We start from the raw sequence: 14,969 nt of genomic DNA, 5'->3' as shown, positions 1-14,969 counted from the left end.
TTACCAAATGGATAAATTAAGGATCAATAATAGTATGTTTTACACATTTGTATTAAATCTGAACAATTATCATCTAATTTTCTTTAAAAATTAAAATGCAAATTACATAAGCAGAAAGGAAAAAATTCCATTTTACTTAAATTTGTCAGTTGTTTGCAGTAAGCTTCTTATATATAGGTAAACATAGTTATGAATATATATTGTAGACTTGGGAACTATGTACCACTAATGTGAGGATTAAACTGATTATCAAGTTTTTTAATAGTCTGGTTAAAGGTACAGCCTATCTCTCTGAAAAATACCCAAGTCCACATTTTGCATACAATTTTATAGATTCATCAACTGTGTACAGTCTTGTCATGGACATTTTAAGTACTATGGTCTTCAAGTTGAGATACTGCATATATGCACAGATTATCAAATATTGTCATGTGAAAATCTATAGAATACCAGTGATACCTTAAATCAGCTTACACGTACTCTTAGTACAAAGAAAGCTATCTAATCAGAAGGAATTTATTGCAGTCTTTATGTTATTTATTGACTAATCTATTTGGGGAAAATATTATTGATATTTGAGAAAAACATATCCTTAGTAATAAATAATTGAAGCTACAGTGTAAATATTGCCATTTAGATAAACATTCCAACAGCTATTTCAGAGTACCAAATACTTCTTCTAACATAGAGAACCAAATAACTATTAAGATTTTGCACCTCTGTAAACTCTGGGACAGAAATACAACACAGTGTTATTAGACTTTAATAGGATACTTCAAAAAAAAAATATCCTGAACCCCAAACCACTTTCATTTATTAGTATGAAGTATCTCTATTAAAATATGAAGTAGAACACTTTTATTGCTTCTCATTTTACTCCTTTTTATTTTCTGAGAGTGAAATTGAAAGCATGGCATATTCCCCTTTGATTATTATGTAACAAAAAATTGGGTTATGTAACTAATCCATCACAAATGGTTAAGGTTAAATAATATTTCTAATCCACCAAGCAAAGACTTACTAAGTCAAGCACATTTATTAAAATATTGAAATAGTAAAACTAAAACAAGTAATAATAATAATAGTGATAATAAAAGAAACTAATTTTAACCTCCTCTATACTGTGCATTATGTTAAGCTCATTAAATGTACTGTCCTATCTAAAAATAACTCTGCAAAGTAATATAGATTCCAATTTTAAAGGTGAGGAAATTGAAAAAAATAGTAATATCAGATGTCAAAACAGGTGTCAAAACGTAATTCCTAACAAATTTTATCTGATTTCAAAATTTCTCTTTGTAATAGGCACAGTGGCATCTCTAAAGACAAATAAAAACTTGATCAGTGTTGCATTGCCTTGAGTTTATCCTCTTTGGGTAATTTTGAGCTTAAATTTCATTTTTCCTCATTGTTCAATTTTGAAAATAAATTTTAATATTGTAAAATAATAAATGAATTCTTTTAAGATTTAATCACAGCATTTTTGTTTATTTTAAATTTAGATAGAGTTCACACATCATAAAATTCAAACTTCAAAGTGTAAAATTCAGTGATTTATAGTATATTCACAAAGTTGTGCAATTATTTTCATATATAATTACAGATTATTTCCATTAATCCAAAAAATAAATCTTGTACCTATTAATAGTCAGTTCAAATTCCACCTTCCCCATCCCTTGACCACCATTTATCTACTTATTTTCTCTATTGATTTGCCTATTCTGAACATTTTATAAATAGAATTGTATAATATGTAGTCTTTTGTGTCTGGCATCCTTCAGTAAGCATAAAGTTTCCAAAGTTCATCCATGTTTTGGTATGTATTGGTAGTTCATTCCTTTTATGAATAATATTTCATTGCATAGATATACATATTTGTTTTTCCATTCATCAGTTGATGGAAATTTGAGTTTTTCCCACTTTTTGGCTTCTGTGAATAATGCTGCTATAAACATCAAAATATGTATTTTTTTTCTGGGTGGACCTATGTTCTCACTTCTTTTAGGTATGTACTTAGGAATGGATTTGGCTGAATCATATGGCAATTCTATTTTTAATTTATTATGGAACAACTAAACTGTATTCTCTTCTCATTTTCCTTTTTCTTTGGTGTCATATTGCCTAATCCAAGGTTTTGAAGATTTACGCTTCTTTCTAGGAGTTTTACAGTTTTACTTTTACATTTAGTTCTTGGATCCATTTTGAGGATTATTTTTTGTTTGTATTTTTTGTTTTGTTTTTGTTTTGTTTTGTTTTTTTGTACATGGTACGAGGTAGCAGTCAATCTTCAATCTTTTGCATGTAGATATACAGTTGTCTCAGTACCATTTATTTAAGAGACTATTATATTATCATTCAATGGTCTTGGCACCCTTTTCAAAAATAATTTGACCATAAATGTTTCTGTTTATTTCTGAACTGTCAATTCTATTATTATTTTGTTGATTTTCACTATTGTTTTTCTCTTCTCTGTTTTGCTAATTTCCAATTTAATTTCGTTACTTCTATCTGGTTTGAGTTTAGTTTGTTCTTCTAATTCTAGTGTCTTAAGGTGGAATGTTGTGTTATTAACAACCTTTCCTTTTTTTAGATGGAGACATTTACAGTTATAGATTTCTTACTAAGCACTACTTTAGCTGCATCCCATAGGTTTTAATATGTTGTATCTTTATTCCATTCATCTCAAAATATGTTCTAATTTCCCTCATGATCTCATCTTTTTTTTTTTTTTTTCTGTACGCAGGCCTCTCACTGTTATGGCCTCTCCCGTTGCAGAGCACAGGCTCCAGACACGCAGGCTCAGTGGCCATTGCTCATGGGCCTAACCGCTCCATGGCACGTGGGATCTTCCTGGACCGGGGCACGAACCCGTGTCCCCTGCAACGGTAAGCGGACTCTCAACCACTGCGCCACCAGGGAAGCCTGTGATCTCATCTTTGACCTATTGATTAATTAGGAGCATTTTGCTTAATTTCCACATACTCATGAATTTTCCAGATTTTCTTCTGTTGTTGATTTCTATTTTCATTCCACTGTAGTTGGAGAAGATACTTTGTGCGATTTCCATCTTTTAAAAATTTATGAAGACTTCTTTTATGACCTAACATGTGGTCTATCCTTGGATAAAATTTCAGGTGCACTTCAGAAGAATATATATTGTTCTGTATTGAATGGTGTACTCTTTAAATATCTGTTAGGTCTTGTCTTATAGTATTGTTAAAGTCTTGTTTTTCTGTTTATCTTCTGCCTAGTTTTTTAACCCATTATTGAAGATGTCTTATGGAAGTGTACAGCTATTATTGTTGAAATGTCTATTTCTGTCTTCAAGTCTGTCCATATTTGATGCTTATGTTTTGGATTCTATTGTTATGAGACTATATATTTATAATTATAGCTTCACAATAGACTGACCCTTTTATTATTATGAGTTGTTTTTGTCTCTAGTATCAGTCTTTGAATTTAGGTATATTTTGTCTAATATTAGCATGTCTATTCTTGCTCTTTTTTAGTTATTTTAGTTATTGTTGATGTGGAATGCATTTTTCATTCTTTTACTTTCAAACTCTTTTCTAGAAACTTGGGTGTGTTCTCTGTAGCCAACATATAGTTGGATCATGTTTGTAATCCATTTAGCAAATCTCTGCTCTTTGATTGAAATGCTTCATGTATTTACACTTAATATAATTACTGATAAATTAAGAATTTGTCATTTTTCAACTTGTTTTCTGTTTGTCTTGTCTTCTTTTTGCTTTTTTAACTGTCATTCCCTGCTACTTTCCTTTGTATTAAATAGATATTCTCTAGTATACCATTTTAACTTCATTGTCATTTCTTTTACTACAATATTTAATTATTTTCTTACTGGTTGCCCCAAGTTTTACAAATTACATCCTAATTTGTAACAATCTAGTTCATATTAATACAAATTTAACTGCAATAGTTTACAAAATCTTGGCTCCTATATAGATCTATTTTCTTCCCTTCCTTCATACTATTATTGCCAATCATTATACATTGTATACTCATCAAGACAGATTTATAATTATTGCTCTCTACAGTTGTTACAGTAGTCTTTTGAATCAGATAAGAGGAAAAAGTGTTACAGACAAGAAATATACTTATATTTATCTGTGTTATTTTTTATATTTACCTAAGTTATCTTTACTGGTGCTCTTTATTTCTTCATGTTAATTCTAATGTCTTTTCATTTCAGACTGAAGTACTTATTTAATATTTATTCTAGGGCAGGTTTGCGGCCATAAATTTTCTCAGTTTTTGTTTACCTCAGAATAACTTAGTACCCTTTTCATTTTTTGAAAGATGTTTTTACTAGATATAGAATTCTTAGTTGAGACAGTACTTTTCTGTCAGTACATAGAATATATAATCCCCATGTCTTCAAGACTCCATGGTTTCTGATGGAAAATTTGCTATCAATATTAGTGTAGATACCATGTACATAATAAGTCATTTCTCTCTTGCTGTTTTCCAAGATTTTCTCTTAGCTTCAGCTTTCAACTGTTTGATTCTAATGTGTCTGGATATGGATTTCTTTGAGTGTATCCCGTTTAAGTTGACTGAGTTTCTTGGATGTGTAGATTAATATTTTCATCAATTTTTGGATTCTTTTAACAATATTACCTTCAGATATTCTTTCTGCCCCTTTCTTTCACCTGTCTCTTTCTGGTAATCCCATTGTGTTGATTTCTTTATGTTATCCCACATGTCTCTGAGGTTCTATTCATTTTTCTTTATTTTTTCCCTTTTTGTTCCTCAGACTGAATTGTCTCAACTGACTTAATTTCAAACACATTCGTGACCCCTCTAGTGAAGTTTTCATTTCAGTTTTGTACTTATTACCTACAGAATTGCCATTTATTCTTTTTTATTAGTTCTTTTTATTGATATTCTCTATTTGGTGAAACTTTGTTGTCATGCTTCCCTTTAGTTCTTTAGACATAGTTTCCTTTAGTTCTTTGAAGGTATTTAAAATACTAGATTTAAAGTCTTTGTCTAAAAAGTAAAGTTTCCTCAGAGACAGTTTTAGATGACTTTTTTTTAATGGGCCTTACATTCTTACTTTTTGTTTGTTTTTAACATGTCTCATAACTTTTTGGCTGAAAACTGGACATCTTTAATAGTATGAAATGGCAACTTTAGGAACCAAAGATTTTTGTTATTGTTGCCATTTGTTTTTGTTGTTTTTGTTTTTGCTCCTCCTGTTTGTTTAAAGACTTCCCTGAACAACTTCTGTGGATTCATTATTCTGTGGCTACTGAAGTCTCTGATCTGTCAGCTTAGTGGTCAACTAATGACTGGATATGATTTTCTTAAATTTCTGGAATCAATAAGTATTCTAATCTTTGCTGAGAGACTCTATGTGCACATTGGGGTATGTCTTCAATGCATAGAGAGGTAGTTCACAACTATGTCTGAGCCTTTCTTTTTCACTTATGGAGGTCAGCTAGAGGTAAAGCTTAGAGCCTTCTCCAGTCTTTTGTGAGCATCTGAATAGCCATGTTTATACATAGCTTTATGCATGTGGGTGGCGTTCTAGATTTCCAAGAATATGTCAGAATTTTTCAAAGCCTTGTATGGTCATCTTATTCTCCAGGTTTTTCATTTAAGTATTTTGTTATTTGTCCCAACTCATACTGCTGCCTAGTGGAATTGTGATGTTAAACTATTGTTGTCGATTGTTTTCAGCAAAGACCCTCAGGGGAGAGGCTGTTTGCACTGGGCAAGCTCCGAGTCAGATCAAATAAAGACAAGACTTACAAGTGGAATTTTTTAAGGAACTATCAGATAAATTCAGGATAGTTATCTGGGAATGGGGCTATTAGGGAGCTCCAAACCTGTTCTGCCACCTCAAGTGACTACTGGGTTTTCACTGTTATTAAAGAGTTGTTAGTTTTCAATGCTACTATGGAGCTGGGAAGAGGGTGATGGGAATAAGGCAAATTAAAACACCACAAATCTCACTGTTCTTACTGAGATTTACCTGTTTTTTCCTAATTAAGTACTCCCCAGATTGTTGCAAGCTTTTGGTTTATTCCCAAAGTTCTGAAAAAAAAATGAGTTTTGAAAAATTTTGGCAGTGTTCCCACTGCTTTTTCAAAGGAGAGTTTTCAAAACTTCTTCCTGAAACTTTCCTGCTGACAGCACTCTTTATCTGATTATTAAGCTATAAAATGAAATGGCCATCAACCTGCATATTTAAATTAACAAATTATGTTATATGTCTTTAAATGTGCTTATTAAAATGTTACTGTTTAATTAATTAACATAAATGTCTATGTGCTTTATGAAAAATCAAATAGGAAAACACAAAATCAAAATGAGTCCATATCTTAAGTGTATATTTAAATTGAATTTGGAAAAGCATTTACTACATGGGAATTTAAATCCAATATTTAATTCTAAAGAGATAAATAGAACTAAATATAAAAATTGTTACTAGAATAAGTAATTTCGTTGTTATGTGATAGTTTCTAAATTGAGATAGGTTTCAATTTTAGAAGTAACCGAATAAAGTTGGAAATATTGTAAATCAAGCCAAATGCTAAATCAGGCTCAGAACCCAATTTTTATGTTATGTTTCCCCAACTGCTTATTAACTATACTATGATTTCAGTTTCTTGGCAATATTGGCTGGATAAATTTTAGTTTGATATATCTTAGGTGTTTAAAATAAATGTTCTGAGTCCTAGCTGCATCAGCTTTGCTTAAAATATTATAACTAAATATACAAAGGGATTTTAATTGTTCATTGTTTCCCTAAAATAAAGCACACATAACAATTTTATACTGACCAGGAATTTTAAAGAAAATGATTACTCTGTGATTTCTCATTTCTACTCTTTGAATGAATAGGCCTTTCTTTCAAACATAAAAATGGCAGATTGCAGCTCCCCAGCAGCTCTATTTTGAATTCTAGCTATTCTAAAAATGAACACTGCTGATCAGCTTCTATGTAAATTTCCAACATTTGCTATTCTATTTTGATAGCTGAATACATTGGAGGACTAGGAAATCGCAACATCAGTGTAGGTAAGGAATTTATTTGACAAAGAAAGAACCTGAAGATTATCTTCATTATATTATAGCAAGTGCACAAAGGGAGTCACAGTGTGTAACTAGCCAGGTAAAACCACTTATTGATATAAGCATCTGAATTACATTTGATTATGGCCTCTTAATTTTAATTCGTAACAAATGGTGCATCACAATCTCACTCTTAAGACCAAAGTAGAACTATTATAAGGCTTCTGGCTTGAATGAAATGCCCAGGGTTGCCAGGATACCACTGTAGGTGGCTGCCAGGGCAAGCTACAGTAGTTTGTTGAGCTCTTGGCTGGCTCAGTGTTAATCCTGTTCACCCAAAGCACTGAAAAATCGCCTTTAAATTCAGGAATAGTGAGATAATGGGTTTTTTGCTCAGTCCTGAATTATGTTTATTCACTGTTTCTCCCTAAAAGTGAAACCCTTGCTATTGCCGAAAAACGGTGCTGAAGACCTAGCTGAGTTGAAAAAAATGGCTTTTCTTTATTTCAGTTTTGTTTCAGGAAAGAATATACACTTTAATGCTCAACATCATTAATTATTAGAGAAATGCAAATCAAAACTACAGTGAGGTATCACCTCACACTGGTCACAATGGCTATCATCAAAAAATCTACAAACAATAAATGATGAGGAGGGTATGCAGAAAAGGGAACCTGCATGCACTGCTGGTGGGAATATAAATTGATACAGCCACTATGGAGAACAGTATGGAGGTTCCTTAAAAAACTAAAAATAGGACTACCATATGACCCAGCAATCCCACTACTGGGCATATAACCTGAGAGAACCATAATTCAAAAAGACACATGCACCCCAATGTTCATTGTAGCACTATTTACAATAGGCAGGATATGGATGCAACCTAAATGTCCAATGACAGATGAATGGATAAAGAAGATGTGGTACATATATACAATGGAATATTACTCAGGCATAAAAAGAAAAGAAATTGGGTAATTTGTAGAGATGTGGATGGACCTAGAGTGAAGTAAGAGTGAAGTGAGTCAGAAAGAGAAAAACAAGTATTGTATATTAACACATGAATATGGAATCTAGAAAAATGGTACAGATGAACTTATTTGCTGGGTAGAAAGAGAGATGCAGATGTAGGGAATGGACCTGTGGACATGGGGATGAGGTGGGATGAACTGGGAGATTGGGACTGATGTATGTGCACTGCTATGTGTAAAACAGATAGTTAGTGGGAAACTGCTGTATAGCAGGGGGAGCTCAGCTTGGTTCTCTGTGGTGACCTAGATGGATGGGATGGGGGGTGGGACGGAGGTCCAAGAGAGAGGGGATATATGTATACATATAGCTGATTCACTTTGTTGTACAACAGAAACAAACACAACATTGTAAAGCAACTATACCCCAATAAATTTTTTTTTAATTTAAAAATTTAAGAAAAGAATATACACTTTAAACTGTAACAGCAATGTTACCTTCATCCCAACTGCATTGCAACAGAAGGCACCAGACATTGATATAGAAGTTCATCTCCTTGATTAAAATGGTTCATCCAATGCACTAGGGTATAGTTATTATACTTAAATTAACATTTCTTACCTTGCCTGCATTCTTTGTACATTTGTGAGAACTAAAAGATGTTTAATCAACTGTTTTGAAATATACACATAAGCATATATTTAATTAACGAAGAGTGTTATAGTATTTTTCAGATATGTGAGTGTATATGCTTGTGGTTTTTGTGGTGTATGTATATATGTATGCATTTTTGTGTGTATATTAGACTCTGTGTATTTATAAATTTTATTTCCTAATATAATTTGATTATTTTAGAAGTGGTTATTAATTACATACCTTGAGCACACAGTGTTCCATACATAATTATATAGTGATAAAAAGATTAAGTCCCTAATTTCTTCAAGGTTACATTCAGGTAGAGAAGGTAAAAAGTAACTGTATTAGTTTCTCATGGCTTCTATAACAAGTTACCACAAATTTAATGGCTTAAAACAACAAAAATTTACTCTCATATAGTTTTAGAGGTCAGAAGTCTAAAATCAAGTTGAACTGTGCTCCTTCTGGAGGCTCGAGAAGAATGTTTCTTTTCCTTTTTCAACTTCCAGAGCCTGCTTACATTCCTTAGTGCATGACGTCTTCCTCACATGATTCCAGCTTCTTGCTTCCATTACCATCTCTTCTACTCCTCTGAGCCTCCTGCCTCCAGTTAAAAAGGACCCTTGTGATTACTTTAGGCCCACCTGGATAATCCAGGATAATCTTTTCATCTCCTTGGCAAAGCCACTTTTCTGCTGTAAGGTAATAGGTTCTGGAGATTGGGACATAAACATCTTAGGGAAGTGGGAGGTTGTCATTATTCAGCCTGCCACAGTAAGCAAGCACAAGTTGTGAAATACAAAGTCATATCAGCTATTAATTAAGGCTATGAAGGAAAAATAAGCAAGGTAAGAGGATATTGAGTAATAGAAGCCAGTAAAGATAGTATGATCAGAGACAGGAAGGAGAGATATTGAGCAGAAACTCGAATAAAGCAGGGGGAGAGGCAATAGAGAATCTGGCAGAAGCACTTTCAGCAGAGAGAATAGCCTATACGGGGATCCTAAGTCAGGCAGAAACTTGACATGTACAAGAAACAGCACAAAGAGCAAACTAAGCAAAGACAGAGCTCACTGAAGTAGGTAAGAATCAGAAAAAGTAGAGCTTTGTAGGCCAAGGTTAGGACAATTATTCAGGAGTAACTCTCTGTATCCATGACGTGTGGCAATCTATCATTCTGTTGTGGTGCAATTCTGAGCACTGTTTATTGCTATGAGGTTTATCTGCAGGACTGAGTCACTGAGCTTGTAAGAGAGATTAACTAACAACCCAGAAGGGTATCTATTGTTCTCTATCTGTGTGTAGGAAAAGTCTTCCCTGAAGTGATAAATCCTATTTTTTGTTAGGTTAGACAATGTCTATTTATGTGGACAGAAATGGAGAAAGACTAATTAGGTAACATGGTTCTTAGACAGAAAACAGAAATTTTAGTTAAATTAATGTTCAGAAGACTGAATTCTGTAGTTACCCAAATTTATGACTTGTACAAGTCTAACATACTCCATATTTTATGAAACTGTTTCAGCTAGTTCTCCAGACAATGCAAAAATTATTCAGCAAGTGAGAGTTGAAATGTTGTTAGAGAAAGTTGAACATTGGTTAATTCTTGGTTCAGAATGTGGAAAATGTACAAATGATTTCAGACTTTAGTACTTGCCATGCTATATCAATCAGCAACTTCTAGCTAGTCTTTTTTCCTAAATATCTTGAATTCATGATATTTTTCTCCATTACCACCACTGATTCTAAGATGCCATCATTTCTCACCCGTCTGTTACATAGGTCCCTTACTCAGTTTCCCTCCATTACTCCTACTATACTTCTGACAGCCCGATTTAGTTTCAACAGTTTGGACGGAGTGATCTTTTATTTAAAAAAATACATCATATAACTCCTCAAAACTCTTTAATGTGTTCTTAATGAAGTTAACTTTTGTAAGAAGCTGCAAGATCTAACTCTTATCTTCTCAACACCTTCTGATTACAATTTCAAGAAAACATCGTGCTTTCTTTCTGCCACGTGCGTTTATATAAGCTGTTTTTTTTCTTCTTCAAGGCTGACTACCTCCCAATTCCAATTAACAATTGCTAGTCATTCTTCAGATCTCAATTCACATGTTACCTTCTCAAAGAAGCCCATTCTAAAAGAGACATCACTGTAACGTGTTTGTGTGTCTCTATACTTCTTCAATGCTTTTTCACAACTGCTAATCACACAGTTTTTAATGACTTGTCTGCATCTCTATCAACCACAAGACTGTAGGATCCTTGAATATAAAAACTAAGTCTGTGATATTCACCAGTGTCTCCAAGGCTTTAAATACCAAGAGAGCAAGGAAAGACTCTATGTTTGCTTAATAATGTGTTTCCAGCTCCTAGGACAGTATCTTTCCATGGTAGGCACTTAGAAAATGTTTGTTGAGTTGATAAATAATGATGAAATGTGAAAGAAGGCAATATGACTGACCTGTAACACTGTGGGCCATTAAGTCTATTATCTGTCCGTTGAAAATGAAGTGAAAAGTTGTTGGCTGTCTTCTAAATACTCTTCTTAATCCCCAGTTTTCAGATGAGGGCTCTGCTTTCAGCTCTCACAGCTTGTAGAATGTGAAGAGCTGTGTAAAATGTTTTCCTGAGATTTCCATTTGTATAGAGACAAGCCTTGTTCTTTGAGAGGGATCATCTAGAAAATATATATTGTAAAGTTGTTAAAAATGAAATATATATTCAAAATTCACAATAGATATTCACTCACAAATATACTACAAAATTTTAAGTTAAGCATGTTAAGAAATTTAAACAATTTAAGACCTAAAATAATAAAGAGCTACATAAGAAGCTCACTCATATACAAGAGAAATTATGGTTGCTTAATTTTGGTTTAACCATTGAGTAAAAAAAAAAAAAAATCCTTCATAGGTCGAATGATATAAACAGAAATATCTATATCCAATATCAAATTGGTCAATTAAAAGAAAATAACACACCTAAAAATAAATATATAGATTTTGCTGAAATTGCTTGGAGCATGAATTTTACTTTTTTTCTATATTATTATTTTTTAAAGCAGTGGATATGTTTTTATGCACCAAGCACATTCATGAAAATATGTTAGAAACTAAAATTATCTTTTCTCCTTTATTCTTTAGGAAGTTACCCTGTAGTTTTAAATGTATAGCTTTTGGCAGGATAATATTAATATTTTTTTAAAGTTTCTTGTGAATTTCATGGAACCAAATAAGAATGTGTAGTTTTCTTCCCAAATAGAATGAACAACCCTTGGCATCATTCTCTAGTTCTTGAAATCATCTCAATGTAAACGGAGGACAGTGAGAAGGTATTCTTCAAATGGGATGATTTAGCTAGATTGTCCATTTGTTAGGATAAATGAGAGAAATGAATCTTTAAATAAAGAATCAGTAAATTGATATTAAGAGGTAGAAATATCTCCTTTTTAAAAAAGCAATAGTCTTATTTTGGAGTGTGATGGTTCAGGTCTGCTGAGTGACTACCACATGCCAGGCACTTTGGGGGCACCTACATAGATTGTTCCTTTTGTTTCCAAAAAAAACTAATTAAGTTGCTAATTATGCATTATTATTCCCTTTGTGGAGGTAAAGAAACTGAGGCTCAAAAATTTAAGAATCTTCCTATACATAGAGAAGGAGGCACAACAAGATTATTAATCCAGAATGAATGTTTCCTCCAAAGCTTTATGCTTGTGATTTGGTTAAAATTTTCCTATAAATCTGTGTATTTGAGAAAGCTATGTATGCCATCAAGAGTGAAAGTGAGGTGTCGTCAGTCTACTGAATAAATATTCGTTAAATACTATGTAGATGGGGCACAAAAATAGGTAAGTACTGTCTTTGAGCTGTTTATCATATACACTTTGGTGACAAATAGATCAAATGAAGGTAATTGGAAAGACACACAACGAAGGGTTGTATCATCAGTGAAAATAGAGCAATCACCTCTGCCAGACATTCAGAAAAATTCTTCACAGAACTGATGCCCTGTAAGTCGGTCTTAGTGGCTAACTAAAAGTTTGCAAGTTGAAGAACTGGTATTGGGCATTGAAAAGAGAAGAAATGCATTGCTGATAGGGTTTAAAGGTAAAAATGTGACACATCAGTTTACTTATGTGGTTTCTGCACAGTTAAAGAATAAGGTAATCTGACAGATGAAGGCTAATATGTTAGCTTTATTAAACTTTCCCACCCTAAACTGCAGGCTCCCACTCAGCAGAAGATCCAGCAGGCCATATATATATATGTGACCCCTCTAGGTGGTCACAAAGCACTGAGCTGATCTCCCTGTGCTATGCAGCTGCTTCCCACTAGCTATCTATTTTACGTTTGGTAGTGTATATATGTCCATGCCACTCTCTTACTTTGTCCTAGCTTACCCTTCCCCCTCCCTGAATCCTCAAGTCCATTCTCTAGTAGGTCTGCATCTTTATTCCCGTCTTCCCCTAGGTTCTTCTGACCATTTTTTTTTCTTTTTTCTTTTTTAGATTCCATATATATGTGTTAACATGCGGTATTTGTTTTTTTCTTTCTGACTTACTTCACTCTGTATTACGGTCTCTAGGTCCATCCACCTCACTACAAATAACTCAGTTTCATTCCTTTTCATGGCTAATATTCCACAATATTCCATTGTATATATGTGCCACATCTTCTTTACCCATTCATCTGTTGATGGACACTTAGGTTGCTTCTGTGTCCTGGCTATTGTAAATAGAGCTGCAATGAACATTTCGGTACATGACTCTTTTTGAATTATGGTTTTCTCAGGGTATATGCCCAGTAGTGGGATTGCTGGGTCATATGGTAGTTCTATTTGTAGTTTCTTAAGGAACCTCCATACTGTTCTCCATAATGGCTGTATCAATTTACATTCCCACCAAGAGGGCAAGAGGGTTCCCTTTTCTCCACACCCTCTCCAGCATTTATTGTTTGTAGATTTTTTGATGATGGCCATTCTGACCGGTGTGAGATGATATCTCATTGTAGTTTTGATTTGCATTTCTCTGATGATTAATGATGTTGAGCATTCTTTCATGTGTTTGTTGGCAATCTGTATATCTTCTTTGCAGAAATGTCTATTTAGGTCTTCTGCCCATTTTTAGATTGGGTTGTTTGTTTTTTTGATATTGAGCTGTATGAGTTGCTTGTATGTTTTGGAAATTAATCATTTGTCAGTTGCTTCATTTGCAAATATTTTCTCCCATTCTGAGGGTTGTCTTTTGGTCTTGTTTACGGTTTCCTTTGCTGTGCAAAATCTTTTAATTTCATTAGGTCCCATTTGTTTATTTTTGTTTTTATTTCCATTTCTCTAGGAAGTGGGTCAAAAAGGATCTTGCTGTTATTTATGTCATACAGCGTTCTGCCTATGTTTTCCTCTAAGGGTTTGATGGTGTCTGGCCTTACATTTAGGCAGAAGAATGGATAAGTGACCTGGAAGATAAAATAGTGGAAATAACTACTGCAGAGCAGAATAAAGAAAAAAGAATGAAAAGAATTGAGGACAGTCTCAGAAACATCTGGGACAACATTAAATGCACCAACATTCGAATTATAGGGGTCCCAGAAGAAGAAGAGAAAAAGAAAGAGACTGAGAAAATATTAGAAGAGATATAGTTGAAAATTCCCTAATATGGGAAAGGAAATAGTTAATCAAGTCCAGGAAGCACAGAAAGTCCCATACAGGATAAATCCAAGGAGAAACATGCCAAGACACATTAATCAAACTATCAAAAATTAAATACAAAGAACAAATATTAAAAGCAGCAAGGGAAAAACAACAAATATCACATAAGGGAATCCCCATAAGGTTAACAGCTGATCTTTCAGCAGAAACTCTGCAAGCCAGAAGGGAGTGGCAGGACATATTTAAAGTGATGAAGGAGAAAAACCTACAACCAAGATTACTCTACCCAGGCAGGATCTCATTCAGATCTGACAGAGAAATCAAAAGCTTTACAGACAAGCAAAAGCTAAAAGAATTCAGCACCACCAAACCAGCTTTACAACAAATGCTAAAGGAACTTCTCTAGGCAGGAAACACAAGAGAAGGAAAAGACCTACAATAATAAACCCAAAGCAATTAAGAAAATGGGACTAGGAACATACATATCGATAATTACCTTAAATGTAAATGGATTAAATGCTCCAACCAAAAGGCATAACTGGCTGAATGGATACAAAAGCAATTCTACTTTTATCTGTCTGCTTTATTGATCTTACTAAAATTTGTTGCTCAAAAGGTTTTCAAGGTCAAAACTATCTGAAAATATTTTACTGCTGTAGAATATTA

The sequence above is a fragment of the Mesoplodon mirus genome (genome assembly GCF_964341445.2).
Source record: "Mesoplodon mirus genome assembly, chromosome: 8".
NCBI lineage: Eukaryota > Metazoa > Chordata > Mammalia > Artiodactyla > Ziphiidae > Mesoplodon > Mesoplodon mirus.
Note: the sequence above shows the minus strand (reverse complement) of the source record.